Source organism: Myotis lucifugus, unplaced genomic scaffold (genome assembly GCF_000147115.1).
Source record: "Myotis lucifugus unplaced genomic scaffold, Myoluc2.0 scaffold_3, whole genome shotgun sequence".
In the NCBI taxonomy this organism is placed as follows: domain Eukaryota; kingdom Metazoa; phylum Chordata; class Mammalia; order Chiroptera; family Vespertilionidae; genus Myotis; species Myotis lucifugus.
Genome location: NW_005871051.1, coordinates 5,634,526 through 5,648,370, shown reverse-complemented (window position 1 = coordinate 5,648,370; position 13,845 = coordinate 5,634,526). Strand labels below are relative to the sequence as shown.

At 45.4% G+C, this 13,845-nt stretch overlaps 1 protein-coding gene across 1 annotated transcript in view; it reads right to left on the bottom strand.

Annotated features, from left to right (window-relative positions):
* SPATS2L (spermatogenesis associated serine rich 2 like) overlaps positions 1 to 11,351 on the bottom strand; it is a 121,661-nt gene extending 110,310 nt beyond the window's left edge. Inside the window, exon 1 of the mRNA XM_023759948.1 lies at positions 11,309 to 11,351. The gene's annotated coding sequence lies outside the window, so the exon portion shown is untranslated. The remainder of the gene's footprint in view (positions 1 to 11,308) is intronic.
* Between the last annotated feature and the right edge of the window lie 2,494 nt (positions 11,352 to 13,845).

Genomic DNA, 13,845 nt, shown 5'->3' with positions numbered 1-13,845 from the left:
GACTCACAGAGGATAGAGAAATGGGAGAAAGAAGAAAACAGATTTCCACAGGAGATAGAGAATTCTACCACTGAAGGGGGAGAGGAAGAGGGGGGAACCATGAGGAGTTTGAGCTTTGAAGCTGAAATTCTACCAATTAGAAGTCAGTATGAAGAGACAAAGAACTGCAGCCTTTATAAACCTTAGCAAAAAAGATCTTGGGGGGTTACCCCCTGGGGACCGCCTCACTATGTGGGAGTCTGTACTTGCTTCCAATAAATTTTCACTCTTTCCATCTACCACCTTGTGTCCATGGCTTCCTTCTTCAAATTCATTTGGACAAGAATCGGGAAAGAAATCACCCTTGCATCCTGCTCAGGCACAACACCCCGGCTCACTAGGAGCTCCCTAATTATACACTGCCAACCGTAACCGACTTATACATCCCATCTGGACTCTTTCTCTGGGATCTGATGCCTTTTTGCCCTCCCCTGTATTATGCAGTCTTAACAATATGCTCAAAAGGAGTCTAGATGGTCAGTCCCTGGTAACATTCTTCCAGTGCTTCGATTACATGCACCAGCTAGAAAACCTATCGTGCGAATTATGCTCCCGATCAGATGCCAGAACCAGCTTGCAGTTTGACATTTTAGTGAAACGACAGAAACAACATCTGAAGTTCAGGCAAAATCAACAAGTACTTGCAAGACCCAGGACAGGAAGTGGACTGTGTTGTCAGACCACACATTTCCTTGTGAGCGTTTTATTTATTCCACCTGACTCAAAAAAAAGGACGACTTTAAGGAGCTTTTCTTTTTAAATGTGTTTTCTAAATTGGACACTTTCACATCATTGAGGCTGCCAACTTCTTTCCTAACATAAGGATATTCTTCTATCATAACTGCCTGCTATATTTGGACACTGAATGGCAGGATATTGTTCTCATCCAGAAAAGAGGGAAAAATAGCTCATTGTGATCACGAATCCTGCCTGGAAGACCCCCCAGCAGAGTGCCCCTGGGGATGCAATACCAGCCCCATAAAAAGCCAGGAAGAACTCAATTTCTAGGATGCATTTAAAAAGCTCCAAAGAATCCCCAAAAGCCAGGCTTTGGGCTATTCACCTCCCCTGAGGGACTGTAAGAACTCAGATCTCCCACATTCTGACTTGAGAGCATGTGAGACCCGAAAGTGCCAGGACCCAGCAGCAGGGAAAGCAGGCCCCGCATCAGAGGGGGAGGGAAAGTGCCTCTCACTAGATCCGCTGCAATGAAACCGCTGGCCACTGGGCCTTCTCAGTCTCCTCTTGCTCTCTCTTCCCAGGCCTCCTCCTGCCCGCATCGCCCACCACACCGCAGAGGGCCGGCTTGGTCTCCTATCCCGCATTTGGAAGCATGGCTCTTTAGTGCATGGCCTTTCTAAGTCCTCATCTTTGGACTCTTCTCCACTTCAATTCAATTGGTCAAAATCTTGCTCGATATCATTTCTGTTTCGGGGTCGCATGCTGAAAAGACAGGGTCCCAGACCCCATATGACGCACTGAAGGGCACTTCAGGCCAAGTCCCCACTATGTGTGAGCAGACACTTGGCAGAAAGCAATCTTTTGTGATTTAGAGGAAAAGGGAGGGGGTGTTAAGTGCTACATTAATGGGGGTGAATGTCATTAAAGTGCTTGGCACATTACAAGTTCGATGCTGAGACCCGCCCATGTTCTACATACTCACACATGCCCATTTCTATTGTGAAACCCAAGGTTTTCTGAAATGACGACAAAAGCTCACAGTTTTCCATCTGAACCAGCAGCGTGTGCAGGAGCAAGGGCCACGCTCAGCAGGAGGCCCGCCTGGCTAACAGGAAATAGCATGTGGACAGGGCGTCCGATGTTTCTGTGCTTCACAGTCTACCGAGCCCTTTCGAATAACTATTTTATTGGATCCTCACCACAACTTCGTAAGGCTGACGCTCCCCCAGGGTCCACAGCGCACCTGAGTCATTCAGGCAGCTTGCCGGGTGGTGAGAACGTGGGCATGGAAGCGGGCACCGAGGTTCAAGTCCAGGCCCTGACCACTGGTCATTCGGTGACCTTGGGCCGGTTACTTCATTCTGCCTCAGTGTGTCTACATCATAAAGCAAGAACAAGGGATGATACTACCCACCTCCCAGGGCTGCTGCGAGGACTAGTGAATACATTAGATCAGTTAAAGAATTAGGAAGTCAGTCGGCCAGAGCCTGGCACACAGTAAACACTTCAGAAATGTTTGCAAGACTCAGTTCCCAGAGCTAAGTGCTTGGAAGCCGGGGGGTGGGGGGGGGGAGGCATCCTTATCTCTAACAATTACAGCGCTCCTATGATTCATTTTATCAGCAGAGAAATTAGCTATTTCTCACAAAAGGAAACCTTGAACTGGATATAATGACTCAAAAAGTCAGAAAAGGGCAAAAGTTCAAGGGTGGCTTCTTAAAAGGACCCCATTTCTTTTTGCTTCCAGAAAAATACTGCACGTGATTTAAGTATTTTCAGTTATTTCAGAGCACAATGGAAGGTCAAGCTAAATGGCAATAATATTTGTCGCAGCTCATGGTGACTGGCCGGGGGGGGGGGGGGGGGGGGCGGGGGCGGGAGTCTGCTGCTCGTGGCCTGGTCCTCCATGTGGACAGCGAAGCACTTCTCTGGGCCAGCAACCGCCCTTCCCCCCCAAGCTCTCCCACCCCCTCCACCTGCGCCTCCTATGAGGAGAGGAGAAGAAAGCTGGGGGCCCCCTGGAGTGCTGTGGGAAGATCAGTGTCACCCAGGGGAGAGGGCGGTGGGAAATCCGCAGAGGAATGTAACTGGGCACTTGTTAAAATTTCTAATTTTCGTGTGTGGCTGTGGGAGCAAAAAAGGAGGCTGATGTGCAGAGAATGTGGTGTTGGGAGGTTAGGGAGGAACACAGGGACCACCCAGATGAGCAGAAAAACCACAGGTGGGTGGAATAACTACACAAAAAGGACCAGCCTGCGGAAGATACCAAGGCAGCAAAGAGAGTGTCACGCCACAGGAGCCGTGGGACAGCAGGTGCAACAGAGGACCACACACGTGAAGCAGGACACGCGGGGGACTGGGAGCTGGCCTGGCCGTGGCTCCTGGCGCATCCATGGAGCTCAGATGTGATGCGGGCTGAGGTTCCTTCTAGAAACAAAAGCTCCTTCTAGAGCAGCAGTTCTCAACCTGTGGGTCGCGACCCCTTTGGCGGTCGAACGACCCTTTCACAGGGGTTGCCTAAAATCATCCTGCATATCAGATATTTACATGACGATTCATAACAGTAGCAACATTACAGTTATGAAGTAGCAACGAAAATAATTTTATGGTTGGGTCACAACATGAGGAACTGTGTTTAAAGGGCCAGAAGGTTGAGAACCACTGCTCTAGAGCATCACGGAAGCTGCTTCCAGTGGCACAGTGTGGACGGGAGGGTTCAAGTTGGGAAGGAACCCACGTGGGGAACTCGGGTAGGACACAGGAGTTACATGGGAAAGAGGAAATCTCACTTGGAACAGGAACATGATCACCATGGAAACTCAAGTTAGGAACTGCTGTCAGCCCAGCGCTGGAGGCCCTGGTGTGGACACAACTAACAGATTACACCTGTGCCACACTCTAAAGGTGAGAAAGAGTTTTTATCACAGGGATCTTCTGTCCCGCATGAATATTTTTCAGGCCCCAACAAGACACGCTGTTCATATTATTGAGTCCCTAAGAAGTGACTTTGTTACTGCAAATGTTTTTTTGCATCTATAAATACTACTCCTAGAAGTTTATCTATAAATACTATACATAAATGCAAAATGGTGGGTTTTCAGCTCTGAATCTATTCTAAAATATCTATTACTTTTCCAGAATGGCTGATTAAATATAATTTGCATGAACTGAACTAGGTGTGAGATTGACAATATTCTGCATAGACCATTAAGCATCTCTCTTTTAAGAAGTTTCTATATTCCTAAACTCTCAGACATTCTAAGTGGGAACTATAGATGAATAATTATTTTAAAAAGTGTATTAAAGGATATCCCTTAAGAAGTCTTTAAAAACAGCTCTTCATAGCATAAACAGGAAGCATGCTAGAAGGTGATGAAGAGTGAAGCAAAATGAGTGTGGCCCATTCCCACAAAGCATGGCAGAAAGGAAACAGGCTAACCTTGCTTCCAGCTTGCTGAGCTGAAATGAACTGCTGTGTCATTAGGCAAGTACGTGTCCTATGGACTCTTTGCCCCACATACAATGTCACGTGTTGTGGAGAGTCAGGAGGTCACATTCGCATTTTTTCATTTAGGAAAAAGGGGACTGGTGAGCCCTAAGGAACAGCCTTCCGGTGGACACAGCTCTGCAGGCCTGAGGGGGAGCTGCCCTTCGTATCAGATCTTCACTAAACGTTCTGTCCTGGAGACACAAAGACATCACTCTGACCCACAGTCAGCGGGGCGCTGGCTCTGAGGTTCTTTTCCCCCTTTCAGCTTTGACCATAGATTTGTGCTGAGCTCCTCCCTTTGGGTCCTCTGGTTCCCTCTATGACAGACAGCAGGCACTTGGGAGACAGCTGCCTGGCTTGGGGAGAGAAGCTGCAGCCTGGAGAAGGGAAGGGAAGCAGAAAGCTCACCCTTGGCCTTGGCACGAGGCACCAGCCAACTGATGTGTGAGAAGCAGACTCCCATCAAGTCGAGACTGGTAGGGTCGGTGTGGTCAGAACTCTGCCAGCCTGTGTGCATGAGGAAAAGCTGCGATACGCTGAACATTTCCACTGGGTCCGCTAGCTTCCGGGGTAAATGAAGCCCCCTGGGAGGTAATACCAATTCCTTCCACACCGTTGAGTTCCCACGCTGTTCTGGGCTGTGGTTTCTCCAATCCCGTGGTCCGCATCGCAGCACGGAGCCCGCTGCGGTCTTTTGGCGCCCTTATCACTTAGCTATACTTACTGTGTTTACTCACCTGGTTACTTGTTTTTTCATTGTCTGGCTCCCCGACCAGAGTATTGGCTCCTGTATTGGAAGATCCCAGAGTCTGATGCTGATTCTTTGATCAGAGTTAGTCTGGCCCAGAGTATATCTGGTCCAATATATAATTCACTAATGTATAGATCACAGAAAGATCTGCCTGAATATATCCCTTCGTTCAGCAGGTCCTAACTGGACATCTCTTCTGTACCAGGCAATGGGCATAACACGGGGGTTGGGGCTACTGCTGAGCAGAACTTGCATTCAGACAGTCAGTGATCTGTTACGGGGCTAGCAGAATATATCCTGACTATCTTGCTAAATGTTTGGGCAGACCATAAAGAAAGAAGAAAAGAGGGCATCAGCTCATTAGTCAGAAATCAAGCTCGCAGAGTACAAAGCCACATCTCTCCTACTCCTTTGATTCACCCCCCCCACACTTTGCTGCTCTAGGTAAGCAACACATGCCTCTTAATTGGCCGCCGGAGCCCTCTTCACGCTCTCTTTTCAGAAAGCTTTGCAAAAGCTTGTAAACAATTTTGCTATTCCAGAAAATGTTAATGCTCAAGGTACCCCTTGAAATAAAAGGAAAATTCTTTTGAGATTCTCTTTTCTCAGTAACAAGGAATGCAATTAGGCCTGTACTTGGCATTGTGTCAGATTTCAGAGCTGAGAGAGCTCAGGGTTAGAACAAAGCTACCAAGATGCTTTTGCTATCGACTATAGCTGGCCCAAAGGTCAAGGGTTAAAGCCTGAAAAGATTTTACCCCTTTACTTGAATTTTCTACGTGCAGTAACTTCCAAATGCCAAGGCTTACAGGACCCAGAATACAAAATCCTTTCCATTACTTTATTGAAAAGTTATGCATGCAGTGATTTATTGCTAATGCTGGTCTTTCAAAGCATTAGTCCGGACATCTGCAAACCTTTGGACAACAGCTGCCAATATAAGTTTAGCATTCCATGAGTCAGCATTTAAAATCTAACGAATAATAAATCATCCTTGTAACCAGGGTGAGGCGCTGGGTTGTTAATGTATTGAGAGTTGGTACAAAAGTTGGTACATCTATGGTATGAACCATAGATGATGTTATAACTCAGCACCTTGGAAAACAGAGGCTACGCAACAAATGATTGCTAATCCCATATCTCTTCCGTGGTACACCTGCTCTAAGACATTTCTTTTTTTTTTATTAACAATATAGAATGCGGTGACTTCATATGTGTACATGCTTGAAAAACAAAGAATTTCCGCAATCTTTACAGCTTTATAGTGAATAATCCAAAGGGGACAATACTTTATTTAGGACTTGCTATCTCTTACTCGCCAACTCCAACTCAGTGGCTGGGAGAAGTCTTAATAAAGTGCAACATGTAAATTATTGCCATCATGTTGACATTTGCTAATAAGAGAAATTAGGACTGAGAGGCGCCTCCTTTCGATATGAAGAGCGAGTTCGCCAGCTTCGGCACATTGTACCTATTAGCAAGGAGTGGCCTTTGAACTGCATGCCAGTGGTGCCCCGAAATGTTTCCATCGTACATGTCTTGAGCATGTGTCCTCAAATATGTTTGTTTTTTTTTGTTTATAATCCATATACATGTTTTTATACCTTTAAAAGCATGAACAAAATGGAACAGAATAAAGGAATTGATGTAATGTTTTGCTAATCATGATTATTTCAAGGCAAATACACACGGGATGAGGTTCATGATTAATTAACCACAGTGGCTATAAATCCATATGTCATCCAGATAATTTAGAGTTTCGTGGCCAGCTTCTTGCCAGATCTGATTTAATGGTCACTGTCATTACCTCATAATGTGGCTGACAAAGAGTTCACACTAAATTTTTGCCATTTTCTTGCAGATTGCAATATTAAAGTTACCTTTAATTTATGGGCATTCTTTGCAGAATCTTTTTAAGCAACTGCTAGTTTGTGAGGATTTGCTAAAACTAAAATCGAGAATTTGTAAATCCAGTTACCCAGGCACGATCTATTCCACACCAAAGCAGAGGAACCGGAGGGGAAGTCGTGGTGAAGGGGAGGCCTCCCCTCCCTCCCTCCAGGTGATGACACCCGGCCACCTGGCATGTGGACCCTGGGACGATGCCAGTGTCAGGAGTCACTGTTGACTGTCATGATAACACCAGTAATCACAATGCTTCATGATAAAGTGAACGGAAACGCAAGTTCTAATCCATTTCTTTCCCCCCAAGTCAGTCTAAGGAGCTCCTAGGGGTGCACATGCCTCCTTGGAGGCCACTCTGCTGTGCAGCAAGGCAGTAGCTCAATTCTGGAGCCAATTACAACCACAGGAATCTCTAGGCCTAAAACTATGCAGGACAAAAACAAACCAACCCTGGCTGAAAAGACAGTGACAGTGCATTTTTTTAAAAAAACGTTAAAAATTTTAAACAATAACTCACAACCAGAAAAGCACATAAAACATTAATGTTGGCTGTAATAGACCATATATTGCCCATGTAAAACACGGAACAGTGCCAGCACCCTCAGAAGCCCTCCAGGTCCCTCCTCTTTCCCAGCACACCCTCCTTTAAGAGGTAACCATTATCTTAATTCCTCTGGTAATACATGTCTTGCTTTTCTTTATAGTTTTAGCCACTTAAGTATGCACCCCTCAGCAACAGAGTTTAGTTTTTAATGTTTTTCGCACTTTATATAAATAGAAAAATTTTGTTATGTATTCTTTTGTATCTTCCTTTCAACATTATATCTCTAAGATACATCTGTGTTATTATGTGTAGCTTTAGTGTATTCTTTTTCATCATTGTATAGTATTCCATCCTATGATAATACCACCATTTATTCAGCCATTCTACTACTGATAGGTATTGTGGATGTTTCTAATTTGAGGTGAATGCAAATAACGCTGCTAAGAACACTGCACACCTATTTATGGATGCACATGAGTATACGTTTCTCTAAAATGTACACACACACACACACACACACACACACGCACGCACGCACGCGAGTGTGGGTGAATGGAATTGACGGTTCCCATCTAACTTAGTTTGACTCTCAGCAATCAATTTTCACATTAACTAACTCTTATGTAGCCACGAGCTCATTAAATTACTAGATTTATCTTTCCCCAGACTTCCACGCCTGGCACATTCATTAAATTTGAACTATGATACTATGTTAAAAAATACTTTGAGAATTTCCAATGAATTTATTGAAGCCAACTGCCCCAAATCTCCTCCCCCACGTATTTATTTTTTACATCGTAAGAACAGTTTTTCCTTTTAATGAGGGCCAATACATGTCTTCTGAGAGAATAAAATGTCCATTCAAAATTTAAAGCTATTTTGCAGCAAAAAAGCTTCCAGTTAACACTCAGATTGATCAAACATGAAAAGCCAAACATGTTAATCCTGTAGCCAAACTGAGGAGTACAAATACAAATGACAAAGATAATTCCAACGTCAGAGTTCCTGATGTTTCATTATAGTCAGGAGTGATTTGCAAACGGACTACAGAGATGGGACACGCTTAGGCGACAATCTGGTGGCACCAGTGAAACCCTTCAGTGGTCACCCATTGTCTCATTGATAGCAAACTTAATAACTAACATTTACTATAGAGCTTTCTGGATACAGTGGGGCCTTGACTTACGAGAGTCCCGATTAACGAGTTTTTCGAGATACGAGCTGTCTCTCGGCCGATTTTTTGCTTTGAGTTGAGAGCTAAAATTCAGGTTACGAGCCAGCTTCAGATACCCCACCGCTAGTTGGCGCAGCGAATGTCACAGTGAACGCCACAACATCAGCCCAGCATCACGTGTCTCACTCGTTCACTTTTTGATTTGACATACGAGTAATTTGAGTTTCGAGCTCCGTCACGGAATGAATTAAACTCGTAAGTCAAGGCCCCACTGTAATAGCTCATGTTGGAACGCTGTTTTAATCCTCAGAAAAGCCCGATGAGGAAGGCATGATTATTTTTCCCATTTTCAAAAGGAAACTGAGGCACAGATAGGGAAAGTAACTGGACCAAGATCCCATGGCTGTAAGTAGTCGCGTTGGAAATCGGAACCAAACTTCTTGGTGTCTCAGTTCAGACTCCACTGCACTGTGTGGCAACCCATTCGTTTTTGCTATTGACATTGTTGTTATTATTTTGATAATAATAAGAATAGCTCTTTTAAGACCAGAGCAAAAATGTACGAGCCATGGTGTGGGGAATCTGTGTACATTTGTTTTCATTTATGAACATTTTGTGGAAATGGTTGTAACCAAGCAGCTCTAACTCTGAGAGAACTAATTAAGAAATGAATTAAGGGATTCAATGGATACCCAAATTAGTCATTAGGGCTCAAAGATGTGGAGTTCTGGTCTAAATCCAGCTCTGGCACTTGTATCCAAAATAAACATGACCAGATAAGCACCACAGCTCACGATTAAAACGGATTTATAGGGTTCAGGCGTCTACACGGGAGAGGCCTCCTCCTAATTGAATTCGGACACCTCTTCAGTTATTGTGAGTTTCACCTGCCATCTCATCACTCTTTTGTAAGTGCTGGCACCAGGGTTGTGCCGAGGGAGAAATCACTGCAGTCAGGGATGTCTGCGGAGTGAGTATAAAAATATAAAAGAAAAGCCTTTGAACTGTAATTAGAAAATTCCTTAAGTGTGCTCACAGGACATATGTTGGAGGCTACCACCCACTGGCAAGAGGAGTTACAGAACGGCCGTCCCCTGTCCCTGCTCTGGGAGAAGCAGTCAGTAGAAGTCGTGTTCCGACACGCGATTAGAGCAATCTGTTGCAGGCCACAACATTCCTGCCTCCCACCTCTAATATGATTAGTGACAGACAGCTGGAGGCCTCTCCTTCTCCCGACAGAAATATGATCAGAATTGGTTTCAATTGGTACATCTTTCCATCAAGCTGTTTGTTGCCTTCCAGCAGAATAATCAGAGATTCTGATTATTTGGTACATTCTGAGAAAACAGGAATTGATTGTGCCCTTGCGTGTCTGATGGGCAGAAGGCTGCCAGAATGTACATAGTAACTCTTCAGTTGCCTAACAGAAAGAAAAACGAAGCAGTGTGTACGCGTGTGTGTGTGTGTGTGTGTGCACGCGCATGAGAGAGAGAGAGAGAGAGAGAGAGAGAGAGAGAGAAGGGGTTGACCAGGAGTTTCTGTAATAATTCTCTTTGAACAACAATAAAGTGTTTTCATGGTGATTCACAATTCAGATATGAGGAAGTAAAATATTCTATTCCATTCATGGAAAAAAACCAGCTCCCACCAACATTAATGGTTTCAAAGTTAGTCATCGTACCAGTAAAATTTCAGGGTTATGGAAAAAGAATCAAGTTTAGATTAAACATTCATGGAAATATCCAGGTGCCATGAGGCCCCATTAATTTGGACTACCTCAATTTGGAATTTATAATCACTTGACAGGGCCTGAACCAGAGATGATCTTTTCACAATAAATATATGGCTTGCTAAGCAAATTAAACAAGCAAAACTCCTGGGGGGTGGGGTAGGAATACAAATAGTTTAGTCCAGGGACAATATGATGAACCAGAAAGACCATGCTTTCTGCCCAGCAAATACTTCTGATGAGCCCCTTCAAATACTAGTAACTGACAACAGTGAATACCCTTTAACTGAGAGTCTATGTCGTACAGGCCTCTTTATGCACCAGGGCTAGAAACATCCCAACAACTCCGCAAGATGGGTGTGATTATCCCCGTCTTAGAGAGGAGGAAACGGAGGCTCAGAGAAGCAGGTGACACGCAAGACTGCACGATTTCTAGGCAGCAGAAGCAGGAGGCAAAGCCAGCCCCGTCATCTTGCTCAAATGCCTACGTCCTTCCATTCCCACCCAACGCCAAGTGAGCCCGGAAGACGCAAGTCCTACTCCTAGAGTCACTGGAGCAAGACCTTCGACAACGTCAACAACAGCAAACTTGGCGATCACCGAGGAAGGAGAGCCAAGCAGTCCAGCCCCAGAGCCCGCCACGCTTAACCATAATTCCTTCCTACAGCACAGGGACATCTGTAAAATACTTCCTTTCGGGACTTTGAAGTATTTGACATGCATAACACCGCCCTGGAAAACCCACAGAAATGTAAATGTGGGTGGAGAAGGGGAATGTAAATGAGGCAGACGTGCCTTGGGTCCACTGCCCCTCCCCCATACTCCACTACAAGTGACTTCAGTCTACACACCTATAAGCAGGAACTCTGGCGCTGAGACCCTGAAAGGCTGACCAGGCTGTGACGAGGCCTCTGGGAGTCAGCCGCAGGGGCAAGGACAGCTGGCCATGTGCACGGGAGGAGGATATGGAGAAGGGAAGGACCGTTGCTACTTACCCGGGAAGCTACAGAGGTGTTCCTGATGCAGCCTGGGTTCTGGAGTGCTCTAGGGAAAAGGAAATTTGGGAGGTCAGATCTCACATTTAGCAGCCACACCACCCACTTCCATCCTACCCACACCCAGCTGCAGGTTCTGGAGTCAGACAGACCTGGAATTTGCCCTTACTCGTGACAATAGCTGTGTGGGCAGAGCAGCCTCTCTGTGACTCAGTTTACTCAATAGTACAGTGGAAGGGTAATAGTACATCCCTAGCAGAGTTGTTGTGAAGACTGGATATTAAAGAAATCGTGCAACGAATTGAGCACACGATAATGATAGCGATAGCTAACATCTATTGCTTGCTTAGAAAGTGCCTGGCATTATTCTAAAGCAGTGGTTCAAATAGGCTAACTCTCCAACACTCTGAGGTAGGCACAATTACGCTGGCATTCTGCAGATGGAGAAAATGAGACATCAAAGAGTCAAATCACCTGTCTCATCAAACCATACAGGGCAAGTGGTGGACCAGGGATTCTACTTGTGACCGTCTCGCCCCAGAGACTGTATTGGGAGGGAGATCATCTCTGCGGAGGTCCCCCAGAGGAGCAAAGGGTCCCAGTCCACACCAGACCCCCAGCCCAGGGTCCCAGAGCTGGGAAAAGAAGTCCCTATGAGCAGTAAGAACTACAGGCTGTAAAAACCACCAGTGCAATTGGGGCTCAGTGACATAGAGGCTGCTGGAGACCCAGCTGTTCCTCTTAAAAGGCCGGCACCACAAACTGAACTTACAAGGTCCTGCTTCGTCTGAGCTCCAGCACCAGGGCGAGACTCTGGGGAACACAGACACATACGAGGAGAAACTGGATTGTCTGGCATGGGGCAGGAACTCAGGGGCGGCTTTCTTCCAGACGGCGGTGCTTGCAGGGATCATTGTTCCTACACTGGGACCTCCCCAGTCCCAGGGCTGACTAGCAGCCATTTCTGTTTGCTCCACCCTGGTGATTCCCTAAGACCCGCCCCATCCAATTTACAACCCCATCCAAGCTGTGAGCAGTGGCTTTTGCATATGAAGGGAACAAGCTGCAGCTGGGTCAGGGAGCCCCAAACCTATCAATAAAAGGCCCAAGACCCGGCACCAGCACCAGCCTGCCTTGCTTCACAGCTGGGCCTCATCTGGGCACTTCCAAACCCAATACAAAAGGAGGAATCTGCAGATCTCTGTAGCTCCTGCTGGGTGGCCGCAGGCAGTGGCTGACTTTGCACCTCCCTGGAGACCCAAGAGCCAGTGTACCCAGTGGTCAGTGTCAGACCATACCAGATTACAACTCTATACCTCCATAAGCGACACACTCAAGGGGCAGACTCAGTGAGCACCAAAGCCCCACTGAAGCAAGTCCTGCTCCATAGGGGTGTCTCCTGCACAGCAGCTCTTCCACTGTAGGTGCAGCTAGCCCTCATAGCCAATTCCTCCCAGTGACACCAACAGGATCAAGGCTCAACTACAACAAAACTGTGCACACAGCCCACAAAGGGGTGCACCTAGAATGTCCACCTCAGGTGATTGGGGAGACTGAGCCACTGGGCCCTACAGAACACCTACTACACAAGACCACTCTATCAACTCAAGGAGACTCAGCAGCTCTACCCAATACATAGAAACAAACCCAGGAAAGCAGCCAAAATGTGGAGACAAAGAAACATGTCACAAATGAAAGAAATGGAAGAAAGCAAACTACTGGATATAGAGTTCAAAACCACAGTTATAAGGTTACTCAAGAATCTTCTAGAAACCTCCAAGGGACTTAGTGAGACTTTTGAGGATCTTAGTGAGAATGCAAAAAAAAAAAAAAAAAAGGAAAAGGACCAGTCAGACATTAAGCATACACTGACTGAAATAAAGAATAATATATAGGGATTCAACAGTAGAGTAGGATCCAAAAATATGAAGATAGTGTAAGGAGCCTCTGGGACAACTCTAAGTGTGCCAACATCCAAATTATGGGGGTGCCAGAAGAAGAGAGAAAGGAAGATATTGAACACCTATTTGAAGAAATAATGACAGAAAACTTCCCCTACCTGGTGAAAGAAATAGACTTACAAGTCCAGGAAGTTCAGAGAGTCCCAAGCAAGAGGAACCCAAAGAGGACCACACCAAGACACATCATCATTAAAATGCCAAGGGCTAAAGACAAAGAGAGAATCTTAAAAGCAGCAAGAGAAAAGCAATTAGTTACCTAAAAGGGAATGCCCATTCGACTGTCAGCTGATTTCTCAATGGAAACTATGCAGGCCAGAAGGGAGTGGCAAGAAATATTCAAAGTGATGAATACCAAGGACCTACAACCAAGATTACTCTACCCAGCAAAGGTATGATTAAAAATTTAAAGTCAGATAAAGAGCCTTACAGATAAGAAAAAGCTAAAGTCACCAAAACAGTATTATATGAAATGTTGAAGGGTATTATTTAAGAAGAGGAGGAAGAAGAAAAAGATAAAGATAAAAAAATATGAACAACAAAGTTGCAACAAATACATATTTATCATCAACTGAATCT